Source organism: Pseudophryne corroboree, chromosome 11 (genome assembly GCF_028390025.1).
Source record: "Pseudophryne corroboree isolate aPseCor3 chromosome 11, aPseCor3.hap2, whole genome shotgun sequence".
NCBI lineage: Eukaryota > Metazoa > Chordata > Amphibia > Anura > Myobatrachidae > Pseudophryne > Pseudophryne corroboree.
The window spans coordinates 184,561,262-184,576,258 of record NC_086454.1 but is presented as its reverse complement, the minus strand read 5'-3'; the positions used below and the strand labels follow the sequence as shown (position 1 = coordinate 184,576,258).

The window sequence follows — 14,997 nt, the reverse complement described above, 5'->3', positions numbered from 1 at the left end:
CAATCCCAAGTGAACCCATATTTATAAAAAAATCCAGTAAACTGTGATCTTGATAAGAGTACTTACAGTAGATAATAATTGGTCAAGATGTTAGAAATAAAGAATTTTGTATATTTGTTTTCTTCAAATTAAAAATAATCACTTAAAAAACTTTGCAAAATGCTTACTTTAAAATGGATATACACATTTATTTATCATTGCAATCATTGCTTTTTAATAAAGATTAATATTAAATGTTTAATTATGCAAGGTTGGTCAACCAGGCAATAACTTTCTTTAGCTAGGTTTACCACTATTAAGTATTGGGTCAATTTGCCAAAAATATGGTGCTCTGTTTTTTTTAAATTATATATAATGAAAGAACAATCACTTTGACGTTTCACCGATAATCCGGAACAGTTTACCAAAAATCACTACGACTGTCAGGACAACCAAAAAATTGAACAGTTTGTTATTGTATTGCATATTGGTTTCATAGTGTAGTGGTTATCACCTCTGCTTTACACGCAGAAGGTCCTGGGTTCAATCCCCAGTGGAACCATATTTTTGCACTAATTTATGATTTATGAAAATTTTCTTCACTATTATTCTTATAACATCTGACCTGCTACTGCTCAATGTGAAACATGTCATTTGTTCACTTACAAAATTCAATTTCTTCTCTAAATATGGAAATAAATGTTATTTTTAATATCTATTAGCTTTTAATTATAAAATAACTTATTACAGCAAACAACTGATTAAAAATCTGGAGCAGATTCAAATAATCTTCTTGCTTTATAAGAAATTGGTAGCAATGTATCATATATTTCATTTATAGTAAACAAATAAATTGTAGTATCATATCTAACTACCTTTTTCCATAAATCATCTTAACTGAGTACAGTTAAATAAATCACTTAAACCAACATTTCCATCACCAGTTCACCAAAGCACAGCTATTCTTTCCAGGACTTCACTGTTCACATGACTTCACTAGCAACTTGATAATGCTGCCAAGGTTTGGTATTGCATGATTAATGCATGATAAACTGCAATCATGTTTTGATGTAGCTAATATTCACTTCCAGATTATTTACTTTAAATGTAAATAAATATTTCAATAATTACTATGTGCAAGTTTAGCAAAAATGCTGATAGATTTGACTTCTGGATAGATAATATATTGATTATTACTAAAGTCTTTTTCGAGTATTATGCTTAAGTTATGTTGTGAAAGGGCATTTATTTATATGTAGTATTTGTAATACAGGCACTTTATGGTAACATGGCAAGAAAAATAACTGAAAAGTGATTTTGATAAGTGTGACACCTGCAGATGATAATTGGTCAAAATGTTAGAAATAATGATTTTTGTGTATATAGTTTTTCAAATTATAAATATTCACTTGAAAAGCTTCAAAAATTCTTTATTCAAAATGGGAATATGCAGGTTTATTCAACATTGCACACATTGCTCTTTGCTAAATTTGTATTTTAAATGTTGGGTAATGCAAGTTTGGTCAACCATGTTACAACTGTCTTTATCTATGTACCCACTATACAATTATTAAAGTCAATTGCAAAAAATTGGTTGCTCATCCTGTTTTACTGGGTAGTGTTTTTAAATGACCATTTGGTGTATTTACGATAAACCAGAGAACTGATGGTCACAAACACACTCCTTCGGTTATTGAATCGGTCAGCCAAGATAAAAAAAATCTCAGCCTACTATATTAGTGCACTATGTGGTACTTGGAGGTTCTCGATAAACTGACCATATTTTCTGTATTTTTTCATGACTAAGTCATGCTGCTTAATTGCGGACATATGAAAATTCAGTATTGTGCGACATATAATTGGATTTTTAAACAAAATCACTTAGTGTGTACCTCAGATTTTGGGGCATTTGATTGTCAAGATGACCATAAATATCTTCTAGTGTGAGAACAGTTTATGTTGTGGTTTCATAGCATAGTGGTTAGCATATCTGCTTTACACGGAGAAAGTCCTGAGTTCAATCCCAAGTGAACCTATATTTATTAAAAAATCCAGTAAACTGTGATCTTGATAAGAGTACTTACAGTAGATAATAATTGGTCAAGATGTTAGAAATAAAGAATTTTGTATATTTGTTTTCTTCAAATTAAAAATAATCACTTAAAAAACTTTGCAAAATGCTTACTTTAAAATGGATATACACATTTATTTATCATTGCAATCATTGCTTTTTAATAAAGATTAATATTAAATGTTTAATTATGCAAGGTTGGTCAACCAGGCAATAACTTTCTTTAGCTAGGTTTACCACTATTAAGTATTGGGTCAATTTGCCAAAAATATGGTGCTCTGTTTTTTTTAAATTATATATAATGAAAGAACAATCACTTTGACGTTTCACCGATAATCCGGAACAGTTTACCAAAAATCACTACGACTGTCAGGACAACCAAAAAATTGAACAGTTTGTTATTGTATTGCATATTGGTTTCATAGTGTAGTGGTTATCACCTCTGCTTTACACGCAGAAGGTCCTGGGTTCAATCCCCAGTGGAACCATATTTTTGCACTAATTTATGATTTATGAAAATTTTCTTCACTATCATTCTTATAACATCTGACCTGCTACTGCTCAATGTGAAACATGTCATTTGTTCACTTACAAAATTCAATTTCTTCTCTAAATATGGAAATAAATGTTATTTTTAATATCTATTAGCTTTTAATTATAAAATAACTTATTACAGCAAACAACTGATTAAAAATCTGGAGCAGATTCAAATAATCTTCTTGCTTTATAAGAAATTGGTAGCAATGTATCATATATTTCATTTATAGTAAACAAATAAATTGTAGTATCATATCTAACTACCTTTTTCCATAAATCATCTTAACTGAGTACAGTTAAATAAATCACTTAAACCAACATTTCCATCACCAGTTCACCAAAGCACAGCTATTCTTTCCAGGACTTCACTGTTCACATGACTTCACTAGCAACTTGATAATGCTGCCAAGGTTTGGTATTGCATGATTAATGCATGATAAACTGCAATCATGTTTTGATGTAGCTAATATTCACTTCCAGATTATTTACTTTAAATGTAAATAAATATTTCAATAATTACTATGTGCAAGTTTAGCAAAAATGCTGATAGATTTGACTTCTGGATAGATAATATATTGATTATTACTAAAGTCTTTTTCGAGTATTATGCTTAAGTTATGTTGTGAAAGGGCATTTATTTATATGTAGTATTTGTAATACAGGCACTTTATGGTAACATGGCAAGAAAAATCACTGAAAAGTGATTTTGATAAGTGTGACACCTGCAGATGATAATTGGTCAAAATGTTAGAAATAATGATTTTTGTGTATATAGTTTTTCAAATTATAAATATTCACTTGAAAAGCTTCAAAAATTCTTTATTCAAAATGGGAATATGCAGGTTTATTCAACATTGCACACATTGCTCTTTGCTAAATTTGTATTTTAAATGTTGGGTAATGCAAGTTTGGTCAACCATGTTACAACTGTCTTTATCTATTTACCCACTATACAATTATTAAAGTCAATTGCAAAAAATTGGTTGCTCATCCTGTTTTACTGGGTAGTGTTTTTAAATGACCATTTGGTGTATTTACGATAAACCAGAGAACTGATGGTCACAAACACACTCCTTCGGTTATTGAATCGGTCAGCCAAGATAAAAAAAATCTCAGCCTACTATATTAGTGCACTATGTGGTACTTGGAGGTTCTCGATAAACTGACCATATTTTCTGTATTTTTTCATGACTAAGTCATGCTGCTTAATTGCGGACATATGAAAATTCAGTATTGTGCGACATATAATTGGATTTTTAAACAAAATCACTTAGTGTGTACCTCAGATTTTGGGGCATTTGATTGTCAAGATGACCATAAATATCTTCTAGTGTGAGAACAGTTTATGTTTTGGTTTCATAGCATAGTGGTTAGCATATCTGCTTTACACGGAGAAAGTCCTGAGTTCAATCCCAAGTGAACCTATATTTATTAAAAAATCCAGTAAACTGTGATCTTGATAAGAGTACTTACAGTAGATAATAATTGGTCAAGATGTTAGAAATAAAGAATTTTGTATATTTGTTTTCTTCAAATTAAAAATAATCACTTAAAAAACTTTGCAAAATGCTTACTTTAAAATGGATATACACATTTATTTATCATTGCAATCATTGCTTTTTAATAAAGATTAATATTAAATGTTTAATTATGCAAGGTTGGTCAACCAGGCAATAACTTTCTTTAGCTAGGTTTACCACTATTAAGTATTGGGTCAATTTGCTAAAAATATGGTGCTCTGTTTTTTTAAAATTATATATAATGAAAGAACAATCACTTTGACGTTTCACCGATAATCCGGAACAGTTTACCAAAAATCACTACGACTGTCAGGACAACCAAAAAATTGAACAGTTTGTTATTGTATTGCATATTGGTTTCATAGTGTAGTGGTTATCACCTCTGCTTTACACGCAGAAGGTCCTGGGTTCAATCCCCAGTGGAACCATATTTTTGCACTAATTTATGATTTATGAAAATTTTCTTCACTATCATTCTTATAACATCTGACCTGCTACTGCTCAATGTGAAACATGTCATTTGTTCACTTACAAAATTCAATTTCTTCTCTAAATATGGAAATAAATGTTATTTTTAATATCTATTAGCTTTTAATTATAAAATAACTTATTACAGCAAACAACTGATTAAAAATCTGGAGCAGATTCAAATAATCTTCTTGCTTTATAAGAAATTGGTAGCAATGTATCATATATTTCATTTATAGTAAACAAATAAATTGTAGTATCATATCTAACTACCTTTTTCCATAAATCATCTTAACTGAGTACAGTTAAATAAATCACTTAAACCAACATTTCCATCACCAGTTCACCAAAGCACAGCTATTCTTTCCAGGACTTCACTGTTCACATGACTTCACTAGCAACTTGATAATGCTGCCAAGGTTTGGTATTGCATGATTAATGCATGATAAACTGCAATCATGTTTTGATGTAGCTAATATTCACTTCCAGATTATTTACTTTAAATGTAAATAAATATTTCAATAATTACTATGTGCAAGTTTAGCAAAAATGCTGATAGATTTGACTTCTGGATAGATAATATATTGATTATTACTAAAGTCTTTTTCGAGTATTATGCTTAAGTTATGTTGTGAAAGGGCATTTATTTATATGTAGTATTTGTAATACAGGCACTTTATGGTAACATGGCAAGAAAAATCACTGAAAAGTGATTTTGATAAGTGTGACACCTGCAGATGATAATTGGTCAAAATGTTAGAAATAATGATTTTTGTGTATATAGTTTTTCAAATTATAAATATTCACTTGAAAAGCTTCAAAAATTCTTTATTTAAAATGGGAATATGCAGGTTTATTCAACATTGCACACATTGCTCTTTGCTAAATTTGTATTTTAAATGTTGGGTAATGCAAGTTTGGTCAACCATGTTACAACTGTCTTTATCTATGTACCCACTATACAATTATTAAAGTCAATTGCAAAAAATTGGTTGCTCATCCTGTTTTACTGGGTAGTGTTTTTAAATGACCATTTGGTGTATTTACGATAAACCAGAGAACTGATGGTCACAAACACACTCCTTCGGTTATTGAATCGGTCAGCCAAGATAAAAAAAATCTCAGCCTACTATATTAGTGCACTATGTGGTACTTGGAGGTTCTCGATAAACTGACCATATTTTCTGTATTTTTTCATGACTAAGTCATGCTGCTTAATTGCGGACATATGAAAATTCAGTATTGTGCGACATATAATTGGATTTTTAAACAAAATCACTTAGTGTGTACCTCAGATTTTGGGGCATTTGATTGTCAATATGACCATAAATATCTTCTAGTGTGAGAACTGTTTATGTTGTGGTTTCATAGCATAGTGGTTAGCATATCTGCTTTACACGGAGAAAGTCCTGAGTTCAATCCCAAGTGAACCCATATTTATTAAAAAATCCAGTAAACTGTGATCTTGATAAGAGTACTTACAGTAGATAATAATTGGTCAAGATGTTAGAAATAAAGAATTTTGTATATTTGTTTTCTTCAAATTAAAAATAATCACTTAAAAAACTTTGCAAAATGCTTACTTTAAAATGGATATACACATTTATTTATCATTGCAGTCATTGCTTTTTAATAAAGATTAATATTAAATGTTTAATTATGCAAGGTTGGTCAACCAGGCTATAACTTTCTTTAGCTAGGTGTACCACTATTAAGTATTGGGTCAATTTGCCAAAAATATGGTGCTCTGTTTTTTTAAAATTATATATAATGAAAGAACAATCACTTTGACGTTTCACCGATAATCCGGAACAGTTTACCAAAAATCACTACGACTGTCAGGACAACCAAAAAATTGAACAGTTTGTTATTGTGTTGCATATTGGTTTCATAGTGTAGTGGTTATCACCTCTGCTTTACACGCAGAAGGTCCTGGGTTCAATCCCCAGTGGAACCATATTTTTGCACTAATTTATGATTTATGAAAATTTTCTTCACTATCATTCTTATAACATCTGACCTGCTACTGCTCAATGTGAAACATGTCATTTGTTCACTTACAAAATTCAATTTCTTCTCTAAATATGGAAATAAATGTTATTTTTAATATCTATTAGCTTTTAATTATAAAATAACTTATTACAGCAAACAACTGATTAAAAATCTGGAGCAGATTCAAATAGTCTTCTTGTTTTATAAGAAATTGGTAGCAATGTATCATATATTTCATTTATAGTAAACAAATAAATTGTAGTATCATATCTAACTACCTTTTTCCATAAATCATCTTAACTGAGTACAGTTAAATAAATCACTTAAACCAACATTTCCATCACCAGTTCACCAAAGCACAGCTATTCTTTCCAGGACTTCACTGTTCACATGACTTCACTAGCAACTTGATAATGCTGCCAAGGTTTGGTATTGCATGATTAATGCATGATAAACTGCAATCATGTTTTGATGTAGCTAATATTCACTTCCAGATTATTTACTTTAAATGTAAATAAATATTTCCATAATTACTATGTGCAAGTTTAGCAAAAATGCTGATAGATTTGACTTCTGGATAGATAGTATATTGATTATTACTAAAGTCTTTTTCGAGTATTATGCTTAAGTTATGTTGTGAAAGGGCATTTATTTATATGTAGTATTTGTAATACAGGCACTTTATGGTAACATGGCAAGAAAAATAACTGAAAAGTGATTTTGATAAGTGTGACACCTGCAGATGATAATTGGTCAAAATGTTAGAAATAATGATTTTTGTGTATATAGTTTTTCAAATTATAAATATTCACTTGAAAAGCTTCAAAAATTCTTTATTTAAAATGGGAATATGCAGGTTTATTCAACATTGCACACATTGCTCTTCGCTAAATTTGTATTTTAAATGTTGGGTAATGCAAGTTTGGTCAACCATGTTACAACTATCTTTATCTATGTACCCACTATACAATTATTAAAGTCAATTGCAAAAAATTGGTTGCTCATCCTGTTTTACTGGGTAGTGTTTTTAAATGACCATTTGGTGTATTTCCGATAAACCAGAGAACTGATGGTCACAAACACACTCCTTCGGTTATTGAATCGGTCAGCCAAGATAAAAAAAATCTCAGCCTACTATATTAGTGCACTATGTGGTACTTGGAGGTTCTCGATAAACTGACCATATTTTCTGCATTTTTGCATGACTAAGTCATGCTGCTTAATTGCGGACATATGAAAATTCAGTGTTGTGCGACATATAATTGGATTTTTAAACAAAATCACTTAGTGTGTACCTCAGATTTTGGGGCATTTGATTGTCAAGATGACCATAAATATCTTCTAGTGTGAGAACAGTTTATGTTGTGGTTTCATAACATAGTGGTTAGCATATCTGCTTTACACAGAGAAAGTCCTGAGTTCAATCCCAAGTGAACCCATATTTATTAAAAAATCCAGTAAACTGTGATCTTGATAAGAGTACTTACAGTAGATAATAATTAGTCAAGATGTTAGAAATAAAGAATTTTGTATATTTGTTTTCTTCAAATTAAAAATAATCACTTAAAAAACTTTGCAAAATGCTTACTTTAAAATGGATATACACATTTATTTATCATTGCAGTCATTGCTTTTTAATAAAGATTAATATTAAATGTTTAATTATGCAAGGTTGGTCAACCAGGCTATAACTTTCTTTAGCTAGGTGTACCACTATTAAGTATTGGGTCAATTTGCCAAAAATATGGTGCTCTGTTTTTTTAAAATTATATATAATGAAAGAACAATCACTTTGACGTTTCACCGATAATCCGGAACAGTTTACCAAAAATCACTACGACTGTCAGGACAACCAAAAAATTGAACAGTTTGTTATTGTATTGCATATTGGTTTCATAGTGTAGTGGTTATCACCTCTGCTTTACACGCAGAAGGTCCTGGGTTCAATCCCCAGTGGAACCATATTTTAGCACTAATTTATGATTTATGAAAATTTTCTTCACTATCATTCTTATAACATCTGACCTGCTACTGCTCAATGTGAAACATGTCATTTGTTCACTTACAAAATGCAATTTCTTCTCTAAATATGGAAATAAATGTTATTTTTAATATCTATTAGCTTTTAATTATAAAATAACTTATTACAGCAAACAACTGATTAAAAATCTGGAGCAGATTCAAATAGTCTTCTTGTTTTATGAGAAATTAGTAGCAATGTATCATATATTTCATTTATAGTAAACAAATAAATTGTAGTATCATATCTAACTACCTTTTTCCATAAATCATCTTAACTGAGTACAGTTAAATAAATCACTTAAACCAACATTTCCATCACCAGTTCACCAAAGCACAGCTATTCTTTCCAGGACTTCACTGTTCACATGACTTCACTAGCAACTTGATAATGCTGCCAAGGTTTGGTATTGCATGATTAATGCATGATAAACTGCAATCATGTTTTGATGTAGCTAATATTCACTTCCAGATTATTTACTTTAAATGTAAATAATTATTTCCATAATTACTATGTGCAAGTTTAGCAAAAATGCTGATAGATTTGACTTCTGGATAGATAGTATATTGATTATTACTAAAGTCTTTTTCGTGTATTATGCTTAAGTTATGTTGTGAAAGGGCATTTATTTATATGTAGTATTTGTAATACAGGCACTTTATGGTAACATGGCAAGAAAAATCACTGAAAAGTGATTTTGATAAGTGTGACACATGCAGATGATAATTGGTCAAAATGTTAGAAATAATGATTTTTGTGTATATAGTTTTTCAAATTATAAATATTCACTTGAAAAGCTTCAAAAATTCTTTATTTAAAATGGGAATATGCAGGTTTATTCAACATTGCACACATTGCTCTTCGCTAAATTTGTATTTTAAATGTTGGGTAATGCAAGTTTGGTCAACCATGTTACAACTATCTTTATCTATGTACCCACTATACAATTATTAAAGTCAATTGCAAAAAATTGGTTGCTCATCCTGTTTTACTGGGTAGTGTTTTTAAATGACCATTTGGTGTATTTCCGATAAACCAGAGAACTGATGGTCACAAACACACTCCTTCGGTTATTGAATCGGTCAGCCAAGATAAAAAAAATCTCAGCCTACTATATTAGTGCACTATGTGGTACTTGGAGGTTCTCGATAAACTGACCATATTTTCTGCATTTTTTCATGACTTAGTCATGCTGCTTAATTGCGGACATATGAAAATTCAGTGTTGTGCGACATATAATTGGATTTTTAAACAAAATCACTTAGTGTGTACCTCAGATTTTGGGGCATTTGATTGTCAAGATGACCATAAATATCTTCTAGTGCGAGAACAGTTTATGTTGTGGTTTCATAACATAGTGGTTAGCATATCTGCTTTACACGGAGAAAGTCCTGAGTTCAATCCCAAGTGAACCCATATTTATTAAAAAATCCAGTAAACTATGATCTTGATAAGAGTACTTACAGTAGATAATAATTGGTCAAGATGTTAGAAATAAAGAATTTTGTATATTTGTTTTCTTCAAATTAAAAATAATCACTTAAAAAAACTTTGCAAAATGCTTACTTTAAAATGGATATACACATTTATTTATCATTGCAGTCATTGCTTTTTAATAAAGATTAATATTAAATGTTTAATTATGCAAGGTTGGTCAACCAGGCTATAACTTTCTTTAGCTAGGTGTACCACTATTAAGTATTGGGTCAATTTGCCAAAAATATGGTGCTCTGTTTTTTTAAAATTATATATAATGAAAGAACAATCACTTTGACGTTTCACCGATAATCCGGAACAGTTAACCAAAAATTACTACGACTGTCAGGACAACCAAAAAATTTAACAGTTTGTTATTGTATTGCATATTGGTTTCATAGTGTAGTGGTTATCACCTCTGCTTTACACGCAGAAGGTCCTGGGTTCAATCCCCAGTGGAACCATATTTTTGCACTAATTTATGATTTATGAAAATTTTCTTCACTATCATTCTTATAACATCTGACCTGCTACTGCTCAATGTGAAACATGTCATTTGTTCACTTACAAAATTCAATTTCTTCTCTAAATATGGAAATAAATGTTATTTTTAATATCTATTAGCTTTTAATTATAAAATAACTTATTACAGCAAACAACTGATTAAAAATCTGGAGCAGATTCAAATAGTCTTCTTGTTTTATAAGAAATTGGTAGCAATGTATCATATATTTCATTTATAGTAAACAAATAAATAGTAGTATCATATCTAACTACCTTTTTCCATAAATCATCTTAACTGAGTACAGTTAAATAAATCACTTAAACCAACATTTCCATCACCAGTTCACCAAAGCACAGCTATTCTTTCCAGGACTTCACTGTTCACATGACTTCACTAGCAACTTGATAATGCTGCCAAGGTTTGGTATTGCATGATTAATGCATGATAAACTGCAATCATGTTTTGATGTAGCTAATATTCACTTCCAGATTATTTACTTTAAATGTAAATAATTATTTCCATAATTACTATGTGCAAGTTTAGCAAAAATGCTGATAGATTTGACTTCTGGATAGATAGTATATTGATTATTACTAAAGTCTTTTTCGTGTATTATGCTTAAGTTATGTTGTGAAAGGGCATTTATTTATATGTAGTATTTGTAATACAGGCACTTTATGGTAACATGGCAAGAAAAATCACTGAAAAGTGATTTTGATAAGTGTGACACATGCAGATGATAATTGGTCAAAATGTTAGAAATAATGATTTTTGTGTATATAGTTTTTCAAATTATAAATATTCACTTGAAAAGCTTCAAAAATTCTTTATTTAAAATGGGAATATGCAGGTTTATTCAACATAGCACACATTGCTCTTTGCTAAATTTGTATTTTAAATGTTGGGTAATGCAAGTTTGGTCAACCATGTTACAACTATCTTTATCTATGTACCCACTATACAATTATTAAAGTCAATTGCAAAAAATTGGTTGCTCATCCTGTTTTACTGGGTTGTGTTTTTAAATGACCATTTGGTGTATTTCCGATAAACCAGAGAACTGATGGTCACAAACACACTCCTTCGGTTATTGAATCGGTCAGCCAAGATAAAAAAAATCTCAGCCTACTATATTAGTGCACTATGTGGTACTTGGAGGTTCTCGATAAACTGACCATATTTTCTGCATTTTTGCATGACTAAGTCATGCTGCTTAATTGCGGACATATGAAAATTCAGTGTTGTGCGACATATAATTGGATTTTTAAACAAAATCACTCAGTGTGTACCTCAGATTTTGGGGCATTTGATTGTCAAGATGACCATAAATATCTTCTAGTGTGAGAGCAGTTTATGTTGTGGTTTCATAACATAGTGGTTAGCATATCTGCTTTACACGGAGAAAGTCCTGAGTTCAATCCCAAGTGAACCCATATTTATTAAAAAATCCAGTGAACTGTGATCTTGATAAGAGTACTTACAGTAGATAATAATTGGTCAAGATGTTAGAAATAAAGAATTTTGTATATTTGTTTTCTTCAAATTAAAAATAATCACTTAAAAAACTTTGCAAAATGCTTACTTTAAAATGGATATACACATTTATTTATCATTGCAGTCATTGCTTTTTAATAAAGATTAATATTAAATGTTTAATTATGCAAGGTTGGTCAACCAGGCTATAACTTTCTTTAGCTAGGTGTACCACTATTAAGTATTGGGTCAATTTGCCAAAAATATCGTGCTCTGTTTTTTTTAAATTATATATAATGAAAGAACAATCACTTTGACGTTTCACCGATAATCCGGAACAGTTTACCAAAAATTACTACGACTGTCAGGACAACCAAAAAATGTAACAGTTTGTTATTGTGTTGCATATTGGTTTCATAGTGTAGTGGTTATCACCTCTGCTTTACACGCAGAAAGTCCTGGGTTCAATCCCCAGTGGAACCATATTTTTGCACTAATTTATGATTTATGAAAATTTTCTTCACTATCATTCTTATAACATCTGACCTGCTACTGCTCAATGTGAAACATGTCATTTGTTCACTTACAAAATTCAATTTCTTCTCTAAATATGGAAATAAATGTTATTTTTAATATCTATTAGCTTTTAATTATAAAATAACTTATTACAGCAAACAACTGATTAAAAATCTGGAGCAGATTCAAATAGTCTTCTTGTTTTATAAGAAATTGGTAGCAATGTATCATATATTTCATTTATAGTAAACAAATAAATTGTAGTATCATATCTAACTACCTTTTTCCATAAATCATCTTAACTGAGTACAGTTAAATAAATCACTTAAACCAACATTTCCATCACCAGTTCACCAAAGCACAGCTATTCTTTCCAGGACTTCACTGTTCACATGACTTCACTAGCAACTTGATAATGCTGCCAAGGTTTGGTATTGCATGATTAATGCATGATAAACTGCAATCATGTTTTGATGTAGCTAATATTCACTTCCAGATTATTTACTTTAAATGTAAATAATTATTTCCATAATTACTATGTGCAAGTTTAGCAAAAATGCTGATAGATTTGACTTCTGGATAGATAGTATATTGATTATTACTAAAGTCTTTTTCGTGTATTATGCTTAAGTTATGTTGTGAAAGGGCATTTATTTATATGTAGTATTTGTAATACAGGCACTTTATGGTAACATGGCAAGAAAAATCACTGAAAAGTGATTTTGATAAGTGTGACACATGCAGATGATAATTGGTCAAAATGTTAGAAATAATGATTTTTGTGTATATAGTTTTTCAAATTATAAATATTCACTTGAAAAGCTTCAAAAATTCTTTATTTAAAATGGGAATATGCAGGTTTATTCAACATAGCACACATTGCTCTTTGCTAAATTTGTATTTTAAATGTTGGGTAATGCAAGTTTGGTCAACCATGTTACAACTATCTTTATCTATGTACCCACTATACAATTATTAAAGTCAATTGCAAAAAATTGGTTGCTCATCCTGTTTTACTGGGTAGTGTTTTTAAATGACCATTTGGTGTATTTCCGATAAACCAGAGAACTGATGGTCACAAACACACTCCTTCGGTTATTGAATCGGTCAGCCAAGATAAAAAAAATCTCAGCCTACTATATTAGTGCACTATGTGGTACTTGGAGGTTCTCGATAAACTGACCATATTTTCTGCATTTTTTCATGACTAAGTCATGCTGCTTAATTGCGGACATATGAAAATTCAGTGTTGTGCGACATATAATTGGATTTTTAAACAAAATCACTCAGTGTGTACCTCAGATTTTGGGGCATTTGATTGTCAAGATGACCATAAATATCTTCTAGTGTGAGAACAGTTTATGTTGTGGTTTCATAACATAGTGGTTAGCATATCTGCTTTACACGGAGAAAGTCCTGAGTTCAATCCCAAGTGAACCCATATTTATTAAAAAATCCAGTAAACTGTGATCTTGATAAGAGTACTTACAGTAGATAATAATTGGTCAAGATGTTAGAAATAAAGAATTTTGTATATTTGTTTTCTTCAAATTAAAAATAATCACTTAAAAACCTTTGCAAAATGCTTACTTTAAAATGGATATACACATTTATTTATCATTGCAGTCATTGCTTTTTAATAAAGATTAATATTAAATGTTTAATTATGCAAGGTTGGTCAACCAGGCTATAACTTTCTTTAGCTAGGTGTACCACTATTAAGTATTGGGTCAATTTGCCAAAAATATGGTGCTCTGTTTTTTTAAAATTATATATAATGAAAGAACAATCACTTTGACGTTTCACCGATAATCCGGAACAGTTTACCAAAAATCACTACGACTGTCAGGACAACCAAAAAATTGAACAGTTTGTTATTGTATTGCATATTGGTTTCATAGTGTAGTGGTTATCACCTCTGCTTTACACGCAGAAGGTCCTGGGTTCAATCCCCAGTGGAACCATATTTTTGCACTAATTTATGATTTATGAAAATTTTCTTCACTATCATTCTTATAACATCTGACCTGCTACTGCTCAATGTGAAACATGTCATTTGTTCACTTACAAAATTCAATTTCTTCTCTAAATATGGAAATAAATGTTATTTTTAATATCTATTAGCTTTTAATTATAAAATAACTTATTACAGCAAACAACTGATTAAAAATCTGGAGCAGATTCAAATAGTCTTCTTGTTTTATAAGAAATTGGTAGCAATGTATCATATATTTCATTTATAGTAAACAAATAAATTGTAGTATCATATCTAACTACCTTTTTCCATAAATCATCTTAACTGAGTACAGTTAAATAAATCACTTAAACCAACATTTCCATCACCAGTTCACCAAAGCACAGCTATTCTTTCCAGGACTTCACTGTTCACATGACTTCACTAGCAACTTGATAATGCTGCCAAGGTTTGGTATTGCATGAT

General features: G+C 30.2%; 8 non-coding genes across 8 annotated transcripts; all 8 read left to right on the top strand.

The window, feature by feature from the left end:
- The first annotated feature begins 468 nt into the window (after nucleotides 1–468).
- Nucleotides 469–541, top strand: TRNAV-UAC (transfer RNA valine (anticodon UAC)). Its single transcript has one exon. It is a non-coding gene; the product is annotated as a tRNA-Val (tRNA).
- A 1,924-nt stretch (nucleotides 542–2,465) lies between these two features.
- TRNAV-UAC (transfer RNA valine (anticodon UAC)) lies at nucleotides 2,466–2,538 on the top strand. The gene has a single exon. It is a non-coding gene; the product is annotated as a tRNA-Val (tRNA).
- A 1,924-nt stretch (nucleotides 2,539–4,462) lies between these two features.
- On the top strand, nucleotides 4,463–4,535 carry TRNAV-UAC (transfer RNA valine (anticodon UAC)). The gene has a single exon. It is a non-coding gene; the product is annotated as a tRNA-Val (tRNA).
- Nucleotides 4,536–6,459: 1,924 nt separating this feature from the next.
- Nucleotides 6,460–6,532, top strand: TRNAV-UAC (transfer RNA valine (anticodon UAC)). Its single transcript has one exon. It is a non-coding gene; the product is annotated as a tRNA-Val (tRNA).
- A 1,924-nt stretch (nucleotides 6,533–8,456) lies between these two features.
- TRNAV-UAC (transfer RNA valine (anticodon UAC)) lies at nucleotides 8,457–8,529 on the top strand. The gene has a single exon. It is a non-coding gene; the product is annotated as a tRNA-Val (tRNA).
- A 1,925-nt stretch (nucleotides 8,530–10,454) lies between these two features.
- Nucleotides 10,455–10,527, top strand: TRNAV-UAC (transfer RNA valine (anticodon UAC)). The gene has a single exon. It is a non-coding gene; the product is annotated as a tRNA-Val (tRNA).
- Nucleotides 10,528–12,451: 1,924 nt separating this feature from the next.
- On the top strand, nucleotides 12,452–12,524 carry TRNAV-UAC (transfer RNA valine (anticodon UAC)). The gene has a single exon. It is a non-coding gene; the product is annotated as a tRNA-Val (tRNA).
- A 1,924-nt stretch (nucleotides 12,525–14,448) lies between these two features.
- TRNAV-UAC (transfer RNA valine (anticodon UAC)) lies at nucleotides 14,449–14,521 on the top strand. The gene has a single exon. It is a non-coding gene; the product is annotated as a tRNA-Val (tRNA).
- Nucleotides 14,522–14,997: the final 476 nt, after the last annotated feature.